General features: G+C 45.5%; 1 protein-coding gene across 1 annotated transcript in view; it reads right to left on the minus strand.

The window, feature by feature from the left end:
* SSTR5 (somatostatin receptor 5) overlaps positions 1–22499 on the minus strand; it is a 218224-nt gene that overhangs the window by 87112 nt on the left and 108613 nt on the right. The gene's annotated exons all lie outside the window — the stretch shown is intronic.

The following is a 22499-nucleotide window of genomic DNA, read 5'->3' on the forward strand; positions in this document are numbered from 1 at the left end:
TGCTGTTGGAGAGAAGCATTTAGATGTATGTAAGCATCCGGGTTTTTCAAATGTTGTCCTCTTTTAACTTTCACTTCCAGGGAGAATTGTCGGGTCCTTTCTGGGATGGTGACTTCCTCTTTGATCTGAATTTCAACTGCATAAGGTAGCAATTGAGCTGACCTAAATGCTTTTTCTGGATCATCAAAGCCATTGGGATTGTCCGCTAATCGGGACCAAGCTTTGAAGTTTATTAGGTCCAAACTAATGGCAAAGCGATTGAGAATGTCACTGCCTAAGTAAAAGGCAGCAGTGACGTCTCGCACGACCCAACAATTATGGACTATGCTCTTGTTGCCAATGGAGATTTTGAGCATACACCTGCTTGGCAGGAGATGTTTGGAATTGGGTGCTTCCAGGTCCATTTCCCATTTGTCTATCAGTTTGAATGTGGGAATGGCTGGATCTTTTGGGAGTTGGCGGAACATGGCTTCGCTGATGAAGCTCTTACCGTTGTTCACACACACTCGAGCGAGAACAGAGTCCTTCCCATCATTTAACTGGACAGGGATGAACAACTGCTCTCCAATTTGCTGAATATCAGCCAGGCTCTGAGCTGATTTCACATCTTTCTGGACTATAGGAGTGGGAGTTTCTGATTGTGGATTAGTATAGAATTTCAGAGTGTTTCCTTCCAGCGTGGAATACCACTTTAAACTGGAAGGGAGGTTGATTTTCAGAAATAGAGAGGACCCCCCATCACCAGTCTGTTGTCCTACTGCTATTACTGTCACGTCTGGAATTTGGTTGTTCTGGAAGTGAAATTCTACTTGGTCAGATTTTTGTTCAACCATGTGGCAGGTGCTGTTTAAACTAACATGGTTGACACTCTGTTTTAATTTTATTGGTCGGCTAGTCTGGGTCCAGAGGACCTTGTTTACGCAATCTATTAAGGGTGACAACCTCCTTAGGAGGTCATTCCCCAGTAAACAAGGGGTGCCCTCTGGAGTCACTACTATGACCGGGTGTTTCACCTTGTGTCGCCCGATCTTAATGTCCAAGTCTGCAGTCCCCTCAACGGGAATTTCCTTCCCGTAAAAGTTCTGCAGTTGTCCAGGAAGAGAGGTGAGAGGAATTTGGTAATTCTCCCCCCTTCCGGCATTTAGTTCCTCAAAGGCCCTTTTGGACACAAGGGTAGCTTGGGATCCAGTGTCCACCAGTGCCAAAATTGTACCCTGCCCCTGTACTTGTACCGGGGCATAGTATCTTCCCTCCTTCTCCTCAAGGGGGCACAGATAATGCACATTTTTGGACAACTGGTGGGCTAACTTTCTGGTTTTGGACATCGCTAGCGAAGAGATTTGGGCAGAATTCTGTGGAGAGCCTTGGGAATCTGAAAGAAAAAGTTGGCAACTGGAGATCAGAGCCATTGTGGGTTCCCCTGGTTCCGGTTCTGGGACGCCCCGCCCTTTTTGGAGGCAGTCATCAGGATGGGTTTGAACCAGGGGATTTTCTTGCGGTTGGTTCTAGGATGAGATGGTGGGCGGCGGTAGCTCAGTCTCCACATCTCCCCAGTCTGGATTTGCATCCCTAGGGACCCATTTTTCTTTGGGAGGAGTTCCCCCCTCTCTGAAGGAGAAGATCCTTTTCCCAGGATCCTCTGAGGATCCCTCTCCCTCAAATTGGAAGATCTGTACCTCCTCCTCAAATTGTGTCTGTTTGGGTCTTTTGTTTCTCCTACCCCCCTCTGCTCCTTAGGAGGCAGACTTTCAGGGGCAAGAGATTTTGTTTCCGGTTCCTGGGTTTCCAGGGGCTGTTTACAAGTGAGGAAGGAAGCTTCCTCCAAGGCTTTACACCCCCCTTCCCTTTGTGCCTCCTCCCTGGGAACCGGTGAGTTATCGGTGTGCTGCCCCCGTCATTGTTCTGGAGCACCAGGTCCAGAGTTGGGTGCATTCTGCGCCGGCATGCCGATCTGAGGGTTTTGCTGAGCCCTCAGTATGTGACCCAGATCCCGCGCCATGTTTTGAACCTGGCGCTCTAACTGGGAAACCCGCTCAGGCTGATACGGGGCCCTGTTTTCTCCCCTGGGCTGATCCCGGGAAGGGTAGCTATCCCTTCTCTTGTAGTACCCCTGGTTGGGAAGATTTTGGTACCCCTCCACCCTTGGCCTCCCCTCTCCCGGATTAGGTTGTCTGGGCTCAGGGAATTGGGGAAAGAAGGGTGGAGGATTTTGGGGCTGGAAATTGGGTGGATACCTGGGGAAAAAGGTCTGCCCAGGATTCGGAGAATTTCTGCCCTCCGGTGGGAAGTTAGGAGGAAAGTTCCCTGGGTTAGGTTCTTGGCTGGATCTCCCCCCTTGGGCTGGAGGAGTCCACACATAACCCAGGATGGGTCGATTTCCCTTGTAACGGGGACTTACATAATCAGGAGAGCGAGGGACCCCATTTGTGGGGCTGCCTCCTTGGCTCCCTGTCTGTGACTGGCCCGAGGATCTTCTGGGCCTAGCATTATTAGGTGCAGGTAGGTTTTTAGGACCCCCCATCTCCAAATCCAAAACGGGGGTGACCTTTACCTCTGCCACCTTGGCAGCAGCAGGGGTGTTGTTGGCTTTGGGGTTTTTGGGCGCATTATTTTTATTTTCTATTGGCTTCTGCACCTCATAGATCCGGGTCGCCTGTTCAATGACCCAGTCTAAAGATCTTTTCACGTGAAAATCCCTCACGAGCTGGGTCATTATGTATTTGGGCAAGGCATGGAAAAACGTATTAATAAATTCTCTGCTATCCGTGCGCACCCTTCTTGTGGTCTGTGCAAAAGCACGCTTTAACTCCTGCACAAATTCTTGTGGGGCCTGATCCTCCCCACATTGTAAATTGTAGGCTGCCTTGCGAGCCTCTTGAGGATTTCTATGAGTAGAAAAATGTTTCAAGATGGCCGCCTTATAGGTGGACCATCTGAAATGATTTTGGTCCTCCAGCCCCGCAAAGAAACTGGAGTATTCCGGGGAGAAGGTCCACTTTACATATTGAATACAGCTAGGCTGTCCTTCAAATGGAAAGTCTCCATCATTTGCTCAAACAACTCTAAGTGCTCCCAAACAGAATACTTGGCGTTCTTATGATAAGGCGTGATGACGCTCCTGATTGCCTTAATCTGCTTTAAGGGGTCCTTAAGCAAGGCCCTTTTTGTTTTATTGGCCCTTTTGGTCCGGGTAACCCTGGTCCATTCATCTTCTGACTCAGAGGCACTGCTCCCAGAGGTTCCCGTCTGTTCTTCCAGGTTTTCCCGGATTCTGCGAGCCTGGGAATGGCTGGCAGAATGTGGGGACCTGGTCTCCTGTGTCCTGTACCGCTCAGAGGAGTCTTCAGATCCCTCCTTGCTGCCAGGATTTGATGGGTACCCCCCCCACTGACGTAACTGGGTAGAGGTTTTCAGGATGCCCTTAATGGGCCTACTCACCTGGGGTTCCCCATCAAATTGCACTGTGCTTGGGTGCCCATACCCGGATGCCCGCTCCTCCATTCCTGGGTGGTACTGGCCTATGAGCCCCATGCTTCTGGCTGATAGTAATCTGCCATCCCTGTGGCCCTGTGCTCATGTGCGCCAGGGGACATGGGGGTGGCAGAGTCCAGGGACTGAGAGAAATAAAGGCCTCTGGTACTAGGGCTCCTGGGGTTATGCTCAGGAGTTTCTCTTTCCCAGCGAACCTCATCTCTATCCGCCCCTGCTCCCTGTTGCAATGCAAGAGCCTGCACCTTCAGTTCCTCAGTTAAGGCTTTACTAGACTCTATCAGTCTCTCCTGCATCGCTACCTGTTGTTGGAGCCTATCATTGTGCTGGCAGAGAGCCTCGTTCTCTCTCTCTGCGTTTCCTGATTGGTCCTGGAGCACTGGGCCAGTCTTTGCTGCAGGAGGGTTACCTCCTGAGCTGTGTCCCTTTTGGCCTGCTCCTTTCTTGCCAGAGCATCCTCCACCTTCCTGGTGTGCTCTAACAAGTTATGGTGTTCTTTTTGGAGGTCACCCAGTCCCTGGAGGGCCAGGTGATTTTCTTCCATTTTCCTTTTTAAGTGGCAGACTTCCTGGCCTAAGGTATCCCTTTCCTGACTAAGAGCCTGCATCTGTGCCGCCAGGTCGTCCCTTTGCCTTTGGAAGGCACCAGCTTTCTGGCGCTCCTGGTCAAACTCTGCCTGGGTATCCAGGTCTTTCAAAATCAGTTTATTGCTCTCTGCCTTCTCCCTATCTAGGTGGCTTTGCAGGGTGACTACCTGCTCAGCACATACCCTATTGAAGTCTAACTGTTGCTCCAGCTTTTTCTGGCTCTGCAGTAGGGAGTCCAAACCTTCTTGGTACACCTTCTGCAAGGCCAGAAATCTGGTATCCTGGTCAGCCTTTTCCTGTTGCAGGATTTCCATATCCCTCTTTATTTTAATGATGTGCTGTCTACTCTCATTTTCTGACCCCTGGCTCCCCTGCAGCCTCTGCTCAGAAGAGACCAGGTCAGATTGGACCTTCTCTAACGCCATCTGTCGCTTATTCGCCAGATCTTGGCTTTCAGTACATTTATCCTGCATGTCTCCCATATATAGGTACAGGTATGCCGCTATCCTAACCATCTTGTCTTGTTCATCCTTAGCTTTAGGAGCCATGTATAGTTCACTCAGGGCCACATGTAAGGGACCCTGATCTCTCCAAATATCTGACCCTGTTTCCGTGACCTGTTGCGTGATGGCCTGCAACCAGACCATGCGGTCCTGGTGAGTCCACTCACCTCTCACAAATAACTTATGTAAGAAGTGCTCTCTGGCTATTTTCATGTCTACTAAGGTCGTCATTCTGGAATTTGAGTTCCTTCCTGACTTACAGAAGTTTGTATTTTATTTTTGCAAAACAGACCTTTTCCTTAGAGCGTTCCTTTGAGGAGTGCTTTACAGCGTAACACAGTGTGGTGATCCGACCGGATATGTGTATCTGGTCAGCTGGCACGCTGTATTAATCTGCACAAATGGTAGATCTAACCCAAACGTCCCGCTCGAGCCCCCAATTTGTAAGAGGATTCAATTCAACACTACAGCTAAGTCAATGCCTAGTCTGGGATACTGAATGGAAACCCTTATTGATATATCTTTATGTCCAGTTCATGCGTTCTGGATGACTACCCCTATATAACACCCCTCTCTTGGAATCCCCCTGACCCCACTGAGCCAAGAAGTAGTTCTGTTTTGCAAGTTTAAAGGTTTATTTGATAATTTAAACAATATATATATATATCACGCTTTATAATAAATTAATAATTGAATATCACACTGAATCTGAGCAGTAATCAATAATGGATAGTCTGGCACTAGCACACTTGTGAATAGGAACAGAAGAATAAGGTGGTAGAGAATGCTTTATATAAGTTCAGATGGATGTAATGTTGAATGAAAATGCAATACAGAAAATACTCAATATGATTTCAACAAAATAATGTTCTCACTTTTCTCTGGCAATCCCCTCCCCCCTTTATGCAATGCAAGGAAATGGAAGGAACACACACAGTTCTCAGGAATGCAATCAAATGTAATTCAGTTCACCCCAGCAAGCTTAGACTACAGAAGTTTGAAACACAGGCCCCAAAATGCTTTTATATGTGATAGCAATATATTGGAAAATGTGCTAAAATGATTTTAATTCCCTCTGGAGGTTCAGGGTGAGTGGTATCTAGTTAATATTAGTCCAGGCTCACTCTAGCAATGATTCAGGGATGGTTCTTAAGAGGCAAAGGAATTTTTAGCAAGGAAAGCAAGGAATCTGCTGTTTTCACACGTGGAGAAATTTGCAAATCGCGGCAAATTCACGAGTGCGTTTTCTGCGATTGCGGCAAAGGTATAGGGGGTAGGAATGCGGTTCTAGGTTCATAGGGTAGCCAAGATTCCCAGCTTTCAGAGGAAAGGTACTGCAAGTCACTAAGACAAACGGTCACGGAGATATCAGCGATATGGTAAAGGTCGTTTTTCAGATTTGAAATTTTAAAGTTCAAAGGTTGAAGTGACAGCTAGCAGCTAGAAATGACAGGTGACAGTTAGGAGGCAGTTCTACTTAGATTAAAATAGCTTGGATTATATTATTTTAACTAAGAGATTGGTTCTGCACAGGTCTGCTAGGTACTCACAATATATTTTTGAAATAGAATGGGCCTCGCCACGGATCTGGTCAGGTTTTCTTCACTCGCCACGGACGGTCTCTGCGCACAGCGTCTGGGTCAGCTCTACTCTGCTGGTCTGGTCTGGGTCTCTGGTTCTGATCAGGTCTGTGGGTCCGGATACAGCAGTCTCCGGTTCAGCTGGTCTCTCTCTGGATACAACACTGCTCTCTGGCAAATGGCAAGAGTTCTTGCAAAGAATTCAAACAGCTCGCCTGGCTGTGATAATGGCAATGATTTGAGGCCTGCTAAAGAGGGATTTAGCTTGTAGTTGACCTCTCTGCTACAAATTCTGAAGTGAAGTCTTGGTCTCTGAAGGTGGATAGATTGAAGTCTCTATGTTGACTCTCTGGAGGTTGATGGAGGTAAAGTATGGATTTTCCCAGCAGAGCGTCCCGCAGCAGATGGAATTGAATGTCTCTATCTGTCCTGACTGTCTGCTTTTATGTGTTTTGAAAATGGGTGGAGAGGCTAGCTTCCTAGGCCCTACCCCTCTCCACTTGTCATTGGCCACTTCCTCCTCTTTCCCTTGATTGGGGGAATGAAATGAAGTGTCATCATGATGAGGTCTGTTTATGATACAGAGAACCCACCCCTGTCAAATTACACACAATCTATATTTTGACCCAAAAGACATATTTGCACAGGTACACATTTGTTTAAAATTACATGCACCCATCACATATCACAGGAGGTATACCCTGTCCAAATCTGCTCTTCCTGGGAGCTTGCATTCAGAAATGGCAACATTTGCACTTTTTAATCAGGTTACCAATATCAGATTCTTACTCAAATTTACCCAAATGTGTGCAAGGCATGCAGGCATTAATTAATGAAGTATCAGACTTTGCACATGCAGACATTTTAAGTAATAACCTCTTAACTGCTAGTTTGCCCCCAGATCATGCCACCGGTTCTAAAAACCTCTTAAAATGTGTGCAGAAAAATCACAAGAATTATGGTATCATTTAAATAATTATGACAAGTCCGTACTATGAGTTATTCATCTTTTTCTAAAACCATATTCTGGCTACAGGGGTGTGGTTTCCCCCCAGCACAAGGTTGAATTTCTGTTTTTTCCAGTTCTGCCAAGCCAGCTTGCTCTCACATGCAGTGCTCCTCCCCTTTCCTTCCAGGAGGAAGCCACTTTTACGGTCCCCATAATAAAACATTTGCCTGAGTCAGGACAGGGCTTTGTTCAATTTCCTGCAGAGCCCAGGTAATTCAATCAGAGAAGTGTCATATCCCTTTTGGTGGGAGCAGCAAAAGGCAGGTAGGCCTGGGAACACAGCTGTTGTGCAAGTCTCAACTCCTGTCGGGGGTAGCTGGTAGGCAGAATTCAGTTCCTTAAGCCAGCCCCCAGCTAATGTCACTTTTAGTTACCCAGTTTTCTGCATTCAAATAAAACTACCAATTTTTACATATGCAGCTAAAATGCTGATTCGAAGTTTAAAACTATGACATTTAAACAATTGCAACCTATGTGACACTCAAAAGTAGGTCACTCATTTCTTTTAAACATTTAGATTTTTAGTGTCTTTCAGTCCAAATTTACTTAAACTGCTGAAATCCACAGCTCAGCCAGTCTTGTTATAAACCTTCAAGTCACTTCAGAATATAACTTTACATTGGATCCACCTCTCAGTAAGTCTTTCTTTGGCATGCTTTGGGTTCATTTATTCAGTTTTACACAAAAAAAAAAAAAAGTTTGGTGTTGTTTTAAAACGCCGGCTTTCTGATAGTGGTGAGTACTGGTAATGCACCCATTTTTGGCATTTAAGAAAATGAGTTCCCCACAATTCTAGGTTGCTTTTGGCAATCAGCATTGCCATTCCCAATGGTTTCAGGCTACTGTGTGGGTAGTCCAATGGTGGTTTTAGGCAGTGCCCTTCTGTGCCCATAACATCGGCAAAAATGGGTGGCAGCCTATTCTTCATGCCTTTCCCTGGGCATTTTCTGGGAAGCTCTGGCCATCATGATGTTTTCAATGCCAGTACTGCACAGTTTTTGAGGTAGGGCTCGGATGCATGGGTAAAAACATCCCACAGAGTCAAATAAGTAGAGGTTTGTCACCGTTTTAAAGTGGGATAATATCACACTTCTGCAAAGAGAATTGGGTTGTGAGTTCTTCCCTACTGATTTGAGCCATACTCTTGGGAAAGCATATGCAGAAATTCCTTTGTCGATTTGCTTTAGAGGCACAGTATGTTTCTCAGAGTTCTTTTTGGCCTGACTTGCTTTCATTCACATCAGGTACCATGAGTGATACAGATTTTCCATTGCCATTTGCGTATTCAGGAAGAGCAAAGATCTTCCCGTGCCCAGTCCTGACTTCTGCCACCCTGGAGACCTTTACTTGCTCCATGCTCAGATTATTTAAAAATATTTGAGCTATATTCATACTGAAGTTTCTCACGGAACAGTAGCTGGCTTTGATATTACTTTGGAGTAGTTTTTCTTCAAGAATATTGGGGCACATGGGGGACCTGTGGCCGATGGAACAGACTGAGACATACAGACCACTCCTTTTGTAGGACCCACATTTGATGTGTTTGGCTCCTTATTGTCTCCTTCTTCTGGCAAGGCCGAGCCTTCAATGTGTTTTCCTTGTGGGTCTGTTTGCAGCCCTACACTCACAGTGATCATCTCAATTGATTGACACATGTCTCTCATGGGAGCAGTCTTCACTGACTTTTGCTTCTTGCCTAAATTCCCCTTGAGATTTCCTATTGGAGAGGAATTTCTTAGGGCCCTCCTGATTTTTCCTGCTGGGCTCCCTATTTCCTTTCCAACTAAATCATCCTCTTGAGATGGTATTGACATGGACTTAAGAAAGGAGTTTGTTTCGGAATTTTTTTGTTTTATGTTTTTCTGATTTTTAGTTTTTCTCTGGTTTTTCAAAAGAGGTATCAGGAATGCAGTCAAGCTCTCCTGCCTTGCTGCTTTTTTCTGGAGTTTCCTTCTGCCTCTGGAGTGCTGTGACCCCACTTCTGTCCACTTTCATGCAGGTTCTTCCTGTCCCCGAGGGGGCACTTCTGGTGAGTTTTTTGGGGGGATTTCTTCCCCTTCTACCACCCGCTCTGCCACAAATGCTAATCTTCTAAATTCCTCTAACGTTGACTCAGAGAGAGGGGTATCATTGAATGTCTTCAGAAAAGCAATGTCAGCTGCTGGCGAGCAAACCCATGAACAACGTCGTGAGGCGTTAAGGAAACAATTTAACATCCAAGAAAGAACAGCCGGTAACCAAAATATCTCTTCCCAACCTCCAACACAGACTTGTTTGAATAGAACTTAGCTATTGCAAACTAAGGAGGATGGAATTGGCCTTACATCATGGAACATTAGAGGTTTCCGGCATTTGTTCCAGAACTGCGATATCTCGATGAAAACCAACTTCGCAGTTTGTCTCCAGGACACATGGCTGCGGGAGGCACCGTCTAGAGAAGGATATTCAATCATATTAAACCCGGCTGGGAAAAATCAATTCGGTCGTCCGTTCTCTGGTCTTCTGACTATGATAAATAACCCATCAGGCTGGGAGATTTTAAAATCATTTTCTCCTAACTTGTTTGTACAAGGATTAATCCTTCAAAACAGTCAGAGATCAATTGTACCATTCCATCATCTACTCATTCTTAACACCTATTGGAACTCAGCCATGATATCCTCATCTCATTTCATTCAATCAATTACAAAATTGATCGATGATAACATAGAATTATGGTCTGACCTACAAGTCATATTATGCGGAGACCTGAATTTCTCGTGGTTTGATGAGAATTTGATAATGAAAAAATTCAAGCACCAAGTTTACTCGACATGCAGAGGCTATCAATTTCATGCAGCCATGATTGCTAGGAACTGCCATACGCTCAACGGTCAAACCAAAGGCGATCGTCCTCCGAATATAACTTGGCAGCGTGATGGCTCGAAAAAAAACTGACTATATTTGGGCATCGAATACAATGCTAAACGAGATTCTACAGCTGAAGGTCTTGAAATCATCAAGCAGTGACCATAATCCACTTGAACTAACTCTAAAGGCATATTTCCCCAGAAATGCAGAGATCTTCAACCAACCAACTGAAGTGAACCAAAGAGGCAACAGACTCAAAATAAACAGCAAGCAATTGCGGAAATTAAACGAAATGATAACCTCAGAGGAGACTGCTTTATGCGACAAACTAAACTATCCTGCGTTGATAGTAGACTTTCAAATCAAGTTCAAACATCCGAATTGCTGTTCCTACCAAAAGAAATATGAATTTAGCACAATGGTGTCTCTTAAAACAACTACATCGTGATCTCAGGAAATTAAATAAAGAGCCAGATCTGAATAAATTGCTGCAATGGAAACATCTAAAGACACAGTATCGAAACTGGTTGAAATGCTTCAAAATGATGAGAGATCAAGAAAGAGGTGAACGAATTCTGAAGCTCATTATTTGCCACCAAACAAAGGACTTATGGAACATCATAAATAATAAAACAATATTCCAGCAGGCGAAGACCCATCATGGTATCTCCAAGGCCATTTGGGAACAGCACTTTGCCAAAGTTTTTGGGAGCAATGAACATCAGCTGAGCGATGAAAGACTTGATGAAGTCCAGTCTTGGAATGTAATCAAATCAAAAGAAGATATATCAATAGCAATTTGACACCTAAAAAACGTGCGAGCCGCTGGACCCGATGGCCTTTCCAATGTCACACTGAAATCAAACAACGAGCTGTGGACAACCTTCATTTTCCATTTATTCCTAACAATTGCAGCAACAAAAATGATACCTAAATCTTGGAACTCAGCCATCATAGTTCCCATTTTTAAGAAAGGATGCCGCGACGATCCGGCCAACTATCGACCAATTACTCTTTTAGATATCCTGGGGAAGATATTTGTGTCCTTTCTACAACAGAAGCTGTCAAAGTGGGCTATGTGTTCTGGTCACTTCGACTTACGTCAGACAGGTTTCACCAAAGGCGTAGGAACAGAAGTGAGCTTAACTATACTAAACCTGCTGAAATTAAATGCTCTACAACAAGGCAAGAATCTCCTTCTTGCCTTTATTGATATGAAACAGGCTTTTGACTCCTTAGATCGAACAAAATTGTGGAAAAAACTGACAAACTGGTCGTGTCCATATGAAATATTGCAGCCGATAATGGCTCTCCACAAAGATACCTCAGTTAGAGTGCGAATCAATGAAGCAGGTGAGCTGACCGACAAAATAAGAATGAATAAAGGAGTCAAACAGGGATGCCCCTTAGCTGCCCTGCTATTCAAGCTCTTCATATCCGATATATCTGAAGCATTTACACAGACACGCTGTTTCCCCCCAAGGATAGACAACAACAGCATTAGCTGGATAATATATGCAGACGATATTGTCCTATTAGATGCAACACCGATTGGACTTCAGAGACTGTTATATGCATTGGAAAGCTATCTATCAGACGATTCGCTGCAAATCAATGTAGCAAAAACAAAGGTCATGTCGATCGGAACTACATCCAAAAGACTAACAAAGAACTTTAGTTGGAATATTGATGTACTTCAGATCCAACCTGTATCATCTATTAGATATCTAGGCATTGTCTATAACATCTCAATAAGAGAGCATGGGTGGATCTGCGACCTGAAACAACGTATGTTGACATTTGCATTACAAGGATCGAAGCTACATGCTGAATATGGGAAATTTACCCTCAAACCTGTATTAACTTTCTACACACAAAAGGTAATTCCCTCAATCACATTTGGAGCTGAGGCTGGATGGAACCTAGATTATCAGATATGGCCAACCCTTGAAGGTTTCTTCTGGAGACGCATTCTCAAACTACCAAAAGGTGTCTCAATGATTTCTATCAGACATGATCTCGGACTTGAATCAATGCATAACATAGTTGTCTGGAAATCTCTAGCCATGCTCCGAAAGATGTCACTAAAGGACCAGGCTCCGGCTTACAAAATTTTTGCAAATATGATCCATCAACAACACTGTAGCATTACACAAAATTGGACTAATGGTCTAAAACGGATTTTAGATACTGCTGATGAAACGTGGGAAACCTTGATAGACACTCCCCAAATTGGAAAAGGAAATGGAATTGGATCGATAACCTAGAATGAAGAAATCTCCTATCTACGTCGATCGACCTAGGCTCTCTAACAAATTGCCTGGACCACCTACCAAGATACTTACAAAAATTCCCTTCAAGGAAACACCGCAATCAATTTTTGAGACTACGGCTGAATGCACACACAACAAAGGAAATTCTATGGAGACAAAAGCATCCAAAATTGTGAATAATCTTTGTAGGTTTTGTGAAACCACAGTCGAATCTGTAAAACACCTAATTATTGAATGCCCAAAAATTAAAGAACATCGAACCCGCTATTTGGGTGCTTTTGCTCCAATTGACGAAGACATGGACAAATGGTGGTACCACATAGTATCTGGATCAAATGTGCCACTGACATGTGCAGTTTGCGATCTAGTGGAACATATTTTGAATGAGAATCAGTGTTAATCAGAAAGATTCCCTCTCCTTTCTTCATTGAATGATTATCACTGAAAGACTGCAATTTCCTTGTGTTGTCTTTGTTCTCTTGTTTTTCTTGCCCTACTCCGGATCTATGTTTATGTTTGTGAAAGCAAGATTGTTTATTGTTTATTGTAATTGAAGTTTAATTGTAAACTAATTGTTACAATTAAAATTAAAAAAAAAAAAAATGTCTTTATTGGCTCTTCAAACCTCACTTCCATTCCTTCTCTTTCCCTCTGTGATGTTGAAGCTTTCAGCTGGGTCAAGAAATGTTGTAGCATATTGTTGTGGACCTCTTCTTCTTTCTTCTTACTATTAAGGGAAACTTGGATTGCTGAGAGGTCCAACCCCTGTTTTGCTATCTCCATCCTAGTATCTTTTAAGGTTGGGATTAGTGTTGAATTCATTATATTGGTGATCCCCACTAATGATGATTCACAATGCGCTGTCTCTTTGGTAAGTTTGAGAAGAATCCCTGCTTGGGATTGACCCTCTATTTTAAGGTGCAAGAAAACTGTAACCAGAGAGTCCAAGACAAAAGATCAATGCCGAAAGTGTAACTGCGTTTGTTTGAGTATTAGCTAGCTGTTCCATGGCAGTCGGTGAGCTCGTCGGCTCACTTATTTGTAACTCAATCCTTACATGCTCAGGACCTGACTCTCCATGGGTGGTTGGGCTTTCCTCTCATAGGGCACTATCTTGTGCTACTTCTTCATCCACTATGTCAGTGCTCTTACTCACTCCTTTTCTTAGTTGATCTTGTTCTGAAGCCTCCTGAGGGGAGATGGGCTCCTGGGTGGGGTTTGGTCTAATTCTCCCTCCAGGTCGTTCAAACTCCTAGTTTTTTTTGTTGCAAAAAATGGTTTGTCAATCTTTCTCTGTATCTTTTTTGTGGTGATCGTATACTCTAGGCCGCGTTTCCACAAGTGGAATATTTTTGAAGCACCCTCTTTGTTAATAGGCCCTCTCCAGGGCGTAATTTGGTCCTCCTGTGCATGTACTTGCGCTCTAATCTGGACTGTTGAAATAGATGGTGAACTAGTTGTAGCCCATTCCGGCGACTCCTCGCTCTGTGTGGCCATTCCTTCCACATAGGATCCTTCCCACTCAGGGCTTCTATTGTCGTCCATAAGAGCCTTGCTATGCAGCTTCATTTCAGTATCTTGTGGGTATAATATGCCCACAGCTCCTTTCGTGGCTAGTCCTTTATGGACTGCTTTTGGGTTCCTTGGTAACACAGTGATAATACAGTGGATTAGTGAAATGTTTTAAAATCTGTGTGTTTATTTATTTATGTATTTAATTTTATTTTCCATAAAAAAATGTTATCTCTTCAAGCAGATACAATGGTTGTTGTGAAGGGGTAAGAATGCACACTTCTCAGCCATCGAGTCTCTGGTAGATTTCTAAGATATTTAAACATACGGCTATATCAGTGCTCCAACCCCTGTTGGAGATAAGAGTCAGTATATTGTGCCAAAGAAGTACTCTGCGAGGATACTAGCCTCATTCATGGGCTGTGTAAACTCAGTGAGGGAGGAGTGAACCTTCGGCCCCCCACACCCTGAGACACAGTCATACCACCTCACGCCTTGCCTCGTGTCTCCTTTGGCAACACCTTGGACTCCCTGGACCGCTCGAGTTCACTTCAGGGGGAAAGCTGACAGCTGGCAGCCGATAAAACTGGTTGAGCCAAAGAGCCCGAAGACCCAAAGACTCTCCAGCAGACTCTCCGGCCGCTACGCAGTGTCGGGGAGTTCTTATGCTGTAGATAGCGAGAGAAGACTATGCAGCAGCCCAATTCCTCACTATTGCTGGAAACAGAGTCACTTGCCAAAGATTCTAAGGTAGATTCCCCGGCCGCTACACAGTGTCGTGAGTTCTTATGCTGTAGATAGCAAGAGAGGACTATGCTCCTGCACACTTCCTCACTATTGCTGGAGACAGAGTCACTTGCCAAAGACTCTTCGGCAGAGTCTGCGGCCACTCCACGTTGTCAGGGAGTTCTTATGCTGTAGATAGCGAGAGAGGACTATGCTCCTGCACACTTCCTCACTATTGCTGGAAACAGAGTCACTTGCCAAACACTCTCCGGCAGACTCAAAACTTCCAAAGATATACAAGTTTCTCTCCCTGCTGACATTCGGTTCCAAAATTCCTCACAATATAACCAGTCGATGTGGTGTTCTTCTTTGACACATGATTGCAATTTTCTGGGGTTCGTAATGCAAATAAAGCAATCCTTTCTGCCAGGAAACTACACGTTTTTGAGTGTCAAACAACAGACTTCATGAACTATGATTGCATAGTTTAAAAGGAGGTTTACTTTGTGATTATATATTCTTTGACGACTGGACAGCTGAAATGCAAAACTGGACCTTTTAGGTGTGTATATTTCCATTTGCAGCGCTGGTGACTACAACATTGACACTCAACAGGCGGTTTAGCTCTTCGGTGAAAACGGTTACATCCCTACTGTCACTGCAATGTCTGCCGCGGCCCACAAATAAAAGAGAACTCTATCACAAACAAAGCTAAACGTCAAGAAAAGGGGATTTTATCTCACTCATTGGGTCTGCCTGGAGGCCAGCAGGACACCACCTTGTCACTAGTTCCTTCAGTGGCGTAACACAAAATGTGGGGGCCCCCCTGCGAGCCACGCTGATGGGGCACCCCCCAAACTCAGCAACAATTCACGGGTCATGCCACACTCTGGGCCGGCCTAGATTATCACGCTTGCACAATACACACAAACGTGCTTATGAAAGGGTACGTCACACACAGTACTCGGAGAAAGATATAAATTAATTATGTGTTTATATGCAATATACAGCACACTTTCTGAGAAAAATGGCTAAAAAGCCAGAGTGTTTGCAATTGTTTTGTAGGGTAACACCAATTCAATACATGGAAGTCACCAACAGTGCACAGGAACATTCATGCTTTGCTATTAAAAATGCCATGCCACATTGAAAACATGTCCCACTGGCTGCACATTGTAGACCAGCGTAGACATGTAATAACATTACAGTAAAGCATGCCATGCCACATTTAGACATACCTAGACTGGTTGCACCAAAATACCAGTAGAAGCAATAACATTCATCAAGAAGAGAGGACACATTGAAACCTGGGACTCTGAGGCCTCTAACAACACTGCCAAACTCTTTAAAATCTGCAAGAAACTAGTCAATCGTGTTACAGTCTCTACCTCTCCTGTTTCCTCGCAGGCCCTCTGTATGGCTTTGGTCTCTCACTTCTCTGCTAAAACTCAGGACATCCTGTCCTCTATCTCCTCTCCCTCTTCCTCTCTCCCCCCCCCCCTTTGGCATCTGTACCTCTCCTTCTCCTTTCTCCTCTTTCTCTCTGACAACACCTGACAAGGTTTCTAGACAAGTCCGATCTATGAAAGTGTCATCCAAACAGGCTCTCCCCTGCACCTCCAGAACCATCAAGGACCAGATTGACACCCTCGCTCCAGCATTGGCTGATTACTGTAATTACTCTTTTGCCATTTTAATGTCCCTTCTCCCCTTAAGCACTCCGTTGTGCACCAACTCCTCAAGAAACTGTCTGCCTATCCTACCTGCCCGGCACACTATCACCCAATGTCCATCACCCCTTTCCTGGGCAAACTCATGGACAAGCTGATCATCTCCCAGCTTACTCCCCACACTGAATCTGTTGGTTGTCTCCATGACCATCAGTCTGGCTTCAGAGCTGCCAGAGGCACGGAAACTGCTCTCCTGAACACCTGTGAAGATCTGTTCACTAACCTTGATTCCAGCATTCCATCTGTCCTAATCCTCCTTGATCTTTCCTCTACTTTCGACACAGCCAACCATGCCATCCTGATCAATCGTCTACATCACAACTTGGGCATCATGTCATGGATCAGGCCCTGGAGTGGCTGACGTCATTCTTCTTGGACTGCCCCTCCCAAGTCCACCTTGGTCCCTTTATCTCTGCCACCTCTCTCTCTACCTGTGGCATTCCCAGGGTTCTATCCTCTCACGCAGGTTTTTCAACCTCTACTTTGCCCCTTTGGCCCACCTGATCTCTACCTTCTCCTCTAACTGTCAGTGTTATGCAGATGACACTCAGCTTTCCTTCGGCTCCTCTCCTCTCTCGCTCATTCCTGACTGTCTATCTGTGATTCAGGATTAGTACACCTCCAATGATCTCTGCCTTAATGCCATTAAGACAGAGATCCTTCTCATTGGGACCCCTGCTTAACCCTCTCTCACTCTGGCCGCCCACCTTGGGCCCTCTTCCTTCACCTTCCTGCGAGGCAAAAATCCTTGCTGTGATCTTCGACTCCACCCTCTCTTTCTCTGCTCAATCACATCTTGGGCATCACCAAGAGGTCCCGCTACCAAAGGGACTCTTCCCTTTCTCCCTTTCCCTCAGAAGCTCACTGTCTCCAGACCCCTGTTTCTCTCTAGGCCAGACTACTGCAACAGCCTCTTTCTCAATCTGCCTTCCTCTACTCTTCGCCCTCTCCATCTAATCCAGAACAGGATTGCAAGACTTATCCTTGGCCTCAAGCCCAGGGATCATGTCTATCCAGGCCTGAAATCGCTCCACTGGCTCCCGGTGGCTGCAAGGATCAAGTTCAAGACCCTTTGCATTGTCCACAAGGCTTTCTGGGGTTGGGGCCACACTACATCCAACGCTCTCTTGCAAAATACCTTCCTTCTCGATCCCTTGCCCAAGCTGCCTCCAACTCTCTAATGGTTAGATGCTTCTCCAGGCAGAGAGTGGGGGGTAGATCTCTCTCTTCTGCAGGTCTGGAATGGCCTCCCGGCCCCTTTCAAACTTGAGCAGACCACTTGACGTTCCGGAAGCAGCTTAAAATGTTCCTCTTCTCCTCTGCTTCCTCTCTCTCCCTCCCCTGCTGACCTACCTGACCTACCTGTCTGCTGTACCGACTGGTTGCTTGGCTACCCTCAGAGTCTCACTGAGTCCAGGCTGTTTCTTTATCAGTCACTCTTGGTTTGTCTCTGGGCCTACCACTCACTTAGGGTATGTAACTGTAACCCTACAGTCCTGTGTACTCCTTGCACGACCCTGAGCCACACTGTCCTTGCTGCACTTACTTTGAGCATTACTGCCCTGTTTTCCACACATCCCTTTCCCCTTCCATTTCTTGTTCTCACACTTGCACAATCTAAATGACTCAAGGCCTAGTAAGATCATTTGTCTTGTGCTCTCTCTATCTTCCCGTCCTTGTCTTGTTGCACTTAAAAACACTTATGTACAGGCGTGTTATAATTGACTTACATCATATCATATTATATCATCTTATCACAGATGCCCACAAAAATATACAATGCCGTAGTAAGAAATGGCTAGACTGTTAGCAACCAAATGCCAGTCTAGCTAGGTAATTACACTTAGCAGGACTGCTTTATCAGAAATGTGCAGTTAAAACTAAGTCATACTAAACTGAGGAATGACTAGACTGGCTGCACGAAAATGCCGCTCTAGCCACTAATACCACATATCTTGCATGCTTAGCCTGGACACAGACAACCATTATGTTTTATTGCACAATCCGGCCCCGCACATACAAGCTCCCTCCCACCCCTACCACAACCTCGAAAATCAGCTCCTTAGCCCAGAATTACCTTCACGTCCCTCTTCCTTGTCCAGGAGCATACGTATGAGGCTCCTTGCCTCATAGCTAAGTACTGGGATGAGGAAGAGTGGGAATAGGAGTAATGAAGATTACAGGTAGCTAAGTCAGGTATTACCTCCATGCACCTCTACCTCATCCCAATACTTGTGTATGAGGCAGAGTGCCTCATACATGAGTAATGCCTCATACACAAGTACAGCGAGGAGGAGGAAAAATAGGGCCAGGAGTAATGATGATTATCAATAAGTAATCAAGGGATTAAACAGAAGTAGTGGCATAACACCATTGAGTTGACTGGGCTTCAGCACCCCCCCCTCTAAGTTTAGGCAGAACAGGACACACATGTTAAACGGCACCTGAGTTTCGAAGTCAACAAGAGCCCAGCAATTACTAACATAAAGCATTTCAATGTTAGTACCTGCATTCAATTGCCAAATTTTTTAGGCAATTTAAATTGTGATGTGGGTTTAGTACTTCCATGCCAGGGGAGTATTTGGAAGGGCAGAGAGGAAACAAGAGACTGCTCCTTCTCGTAGCAGTCCATAAGTGGGTGCTTTCAGACTTAAAGGAGAGAGTTAACTGCTTGTAACATTGAAGATGCACTAGAATAGTCTCATTAAAATGCGTAAAGAAGTTAGCTGCCCCCACACAAATAAGTTTGCCCCTCCTCCACTGCCCATGAAGTTAGCGCCTCCCTCAACATTTGAAGGATTAGCCCCCCCGAAATGTAGGTTTTGTTGCGCCCCTGAACACAAACAGACACACACCATTCACCATTTATGCACACCCAGACATCCATACATTTAAGTGTGCACTATTTCACCATACATGCACACCCAGGCAGCCATCCATACATTTAAGTGTGCACCTTTTCACCATAGAGGCACACACACCCAGGCACGCACCCATACATTAAGTGTGCACCCTTTCATCATACACTCACACAGGCAGCCACCTATACATTTAAGTGTGCACCCTTACACCATGCAGGCACACCCAGAAAGCTACCCATACAAACAGCAACTCATACATTTGTGTGCACCTTTTCACCATACACTCACACACGCACATGTCATGGGGTTGAGGGGAGCCCTATTACTTCAAAAAGAAATTGGGCCTCATTATGACACTGCCAGTTGCGGTAATAACAGTGCTGGTGAGCTACCAGCGCCGTTGTTACCGGACCGGCAGAGAACAAGTTTGCGGGCGGGATGCCCTCCCGCCCGCCAGGTCTGACCTGGCGGGCGTAACGGCACTCGCCTGCAGACTTTGACGGTAGTACCGGCATCATTACGAGTGGTGCCGGTGCTACTGTCCTCCCCATTCCCATTGAGTCTAATGGGACTCGAATGGGAATGGGGGCTTACTTTTTCCAGCGCAGTGGGACCGCCGGGGCTGTAATGCCCTGGTGAGTCCCCAGTGCCAAGCATAAGAAAAAAACATGACTCTGGCTACCACCGGGGTCATGATGAGGCCCATGGTTTCATTTTGTGGTCACTCTGGCTTCATAAAGAATTTATTTATGTTAAGGACCAAACCATAACGGAACTAATTTCTTTATAAAGGCAGTTTGACTTCAAAAATAAACAATTTATTTTTGAAGTCAGAGGGCTCCCCCAGCCCATGACATGAAGGCCTCCAGCCTGGGGTCCTCCATGTCATGGGTTGGGAGGAACGCTCGGACCTCAAAAAGACAGTGGGCCTCATTATAAGTGTGCCGGTCTGGTAACAACAGCACACAATGTGTCTGCCTCCCAGAGACCCTGGGCGCACGGCGACCATGGTAAGCAGACCGTTACAGAAGCACAGGCACCGTTATTAACAGTGCTGGTGCTTCTGTGGTCCCCACTCCCATAGAGTCCTATGAGACTTCCCCATTGGGACTCTATGGGAATGGGGAATAACAGAATTACCGTTGCCTGACTTCCCTGCTGCCAGGATTGTAATACCCCGGTGTTACCAGGAAGTCAGGCACCAGTAATTTTTTGGGGTTTGGCGGCATGTTGCCGGTATCACCGGCAGGCTTACCGCCAGATCCGTAATGATGCCTAGTTTCTATTTTGTAGTCACTCTGCCTTCATAAGGAAATTATTTCTGTTACAGAAATAATTTATTTATGAATCTAGAGTGAATTAAAAAAGAAAATGTAAAAAAAAAATGTGAAATAATATTTTTTAAAATCTTTTTCTCCAAGTGGGGTGCCCTCACAGGACATGTCCTAACGGGGGGCCCCCACGACGCGCGGACTGCGGCGGCCCCCGGTATGCCAGTGAGTGCCTTGGGGGAGCACAGAGCCAGCAATTCGGAGGTGCAGTTTAAGGCACATTCAAATTAATCTATGAGCAATGGCAATAGCCTGTTCAGTAGCTATCACATCAAGGAACACCTTGCCAGATGGATGGATCTGACCAATAGTTATTTTAAAAAGAACAGTAATTAAGGAAAGTGCTTTGAATGTCCTCCCAAGTGTGTTACTCCATCTATCCACGTGCAAGTTTTTCTTGGTTTTTGCCCAGGTACAGTGGCCTTCAGGGTTGTTGGGGTCCTGGTAGACTCCGGTTATAGCACCACACCGCTCCACCTTCACATTTGAAAACACGTGGACTTATGCCTTAGTTGGGAGTTTCAGGGCCACTTGGGATGCAGAGCAGGTTCCAGCCCCCCTCTCGTCAAATGGGGACCCGCCACTCCTCAGTCTTCAAAGCAAATGAGATAGGACATAATATTGGGGGTGACTAGCCATTCCCTCCCAGTGGACAGACGCGTGAAGTGTGCGCAGGGCAATCGGTGGAAGGTGTAATACTCATTCTCCACCACCTACCTCCTCAGCATTGTACCTAAAATTATGATAGTCCACTTTTGTAAAATAGATCAAGCTTCATTCTGATTTATGAGACAAACAGGGGATCAGCTCGGTGCATTCGTCATAGATCACCCGAGAGTGGCCTGTTTACCGATGCACCTGGCGGGCTGTTACAGTGTGCGGATGCTGTTCATACATTTTCACGTGTATTTGTCTAAGGATTAAGTTATTTGCTGAGTGCAACCAAGCAGTGCTTGGATAATGCTCCAGAGTGCATTAAGAGAACATAAACAAACAGAGACAGAAGACCACGGCACGCACGACGCGGACGCACCAGCACGCTTGCGTGAACGGCCGCATCACCATCCGCCAGTGCGGTATTTGAGGGTTCCCAAGGTAACTGCAATTAGTGAGTGGAAACCGATGATGATCAGTTGCAGGTGCCAGGGCTCAATTATCATCACGGGCGTTACTTTAAAAAGCCGAATCTGCCAATGTTTGACGTTAATTCTACAATATGCTGCTCAAAAGAAAACATGTACTAGAGTGACAACAAAAAACGACGGAACATAATGACTGTCACTCTATCCAGAAACGGCCAAACACTTTGCAATCAGGCACTCGTTATACAACAATCTAAAAATATGCCATCGACCGTATAGTGCCTAATGCAATACAAATGAGGCAAAGTTACCATATACATTAGACAGGAGCAGCGAGGCCAACATTATTGGCAGAAGGGCGTTACATAAGACCGCTGTACATTACATTAGAGGCAAACTGCACATGTGGTATCATTATGAGGAAGGCGGTATATCGGCTGATTTACCGCTAAACCCGTTTACTGTTACTGCCTCTCAGTCTCTTGGATTTACCAAGGCATTACGAGTGCTGGTAAGGTGGTGTAAACCCCATTGCTGGAGTTCAAAGGTCAACATGGCGGATTCACCGCACACAGAAATACTGCACGTTACATCTACCGCTGTGGCGAGGTATAGTGGAGGATTCCCTTCCACCATTTTGCTGGAAGTGAATCCTCTGCTTTAACTCCAAAATCGGTATTCGGCAGTAGGGTAAAAAAAAGAGTTCAAGCTGTCGCCGCTCAAAAAAAAGTGACACCACTTTTTAAAAGACCAGCGAACGTAGTCTTGTACATATTACAGCCGGTAGCTGGGAGTGGTTGGCTAAGATGGCTGTCGAAGGTCACGAAACACAAATTAAGCAGTCCAAGCACAGTGAGGCCCATTACCTCCACGTCCACTCTTCCTCGTCCCAGTACTTACCTCATGAGGCACCCGCCTCCGACACAGGACCTTCTTCTATTTCTTCTTATTTCTATAACTCCTCCC

This window comes from Ambystoma mexicanum, chromosome 2q (genome assembly GCF_040938575.1).
Source record: "Ambystoma mexicanum isolate Mex_15411 chromosome 2q, UKY_AmexF1_1, whole genome shotgun sequence".
In the NCBI taxonomy this organism is placed as follows: domain Eukaryota; kingdom Metazoa; phylum Chordata; class Amphibia; order Caudata; family Ambystomatidae; genus Ambystoma; species Ambystoma mexicanum.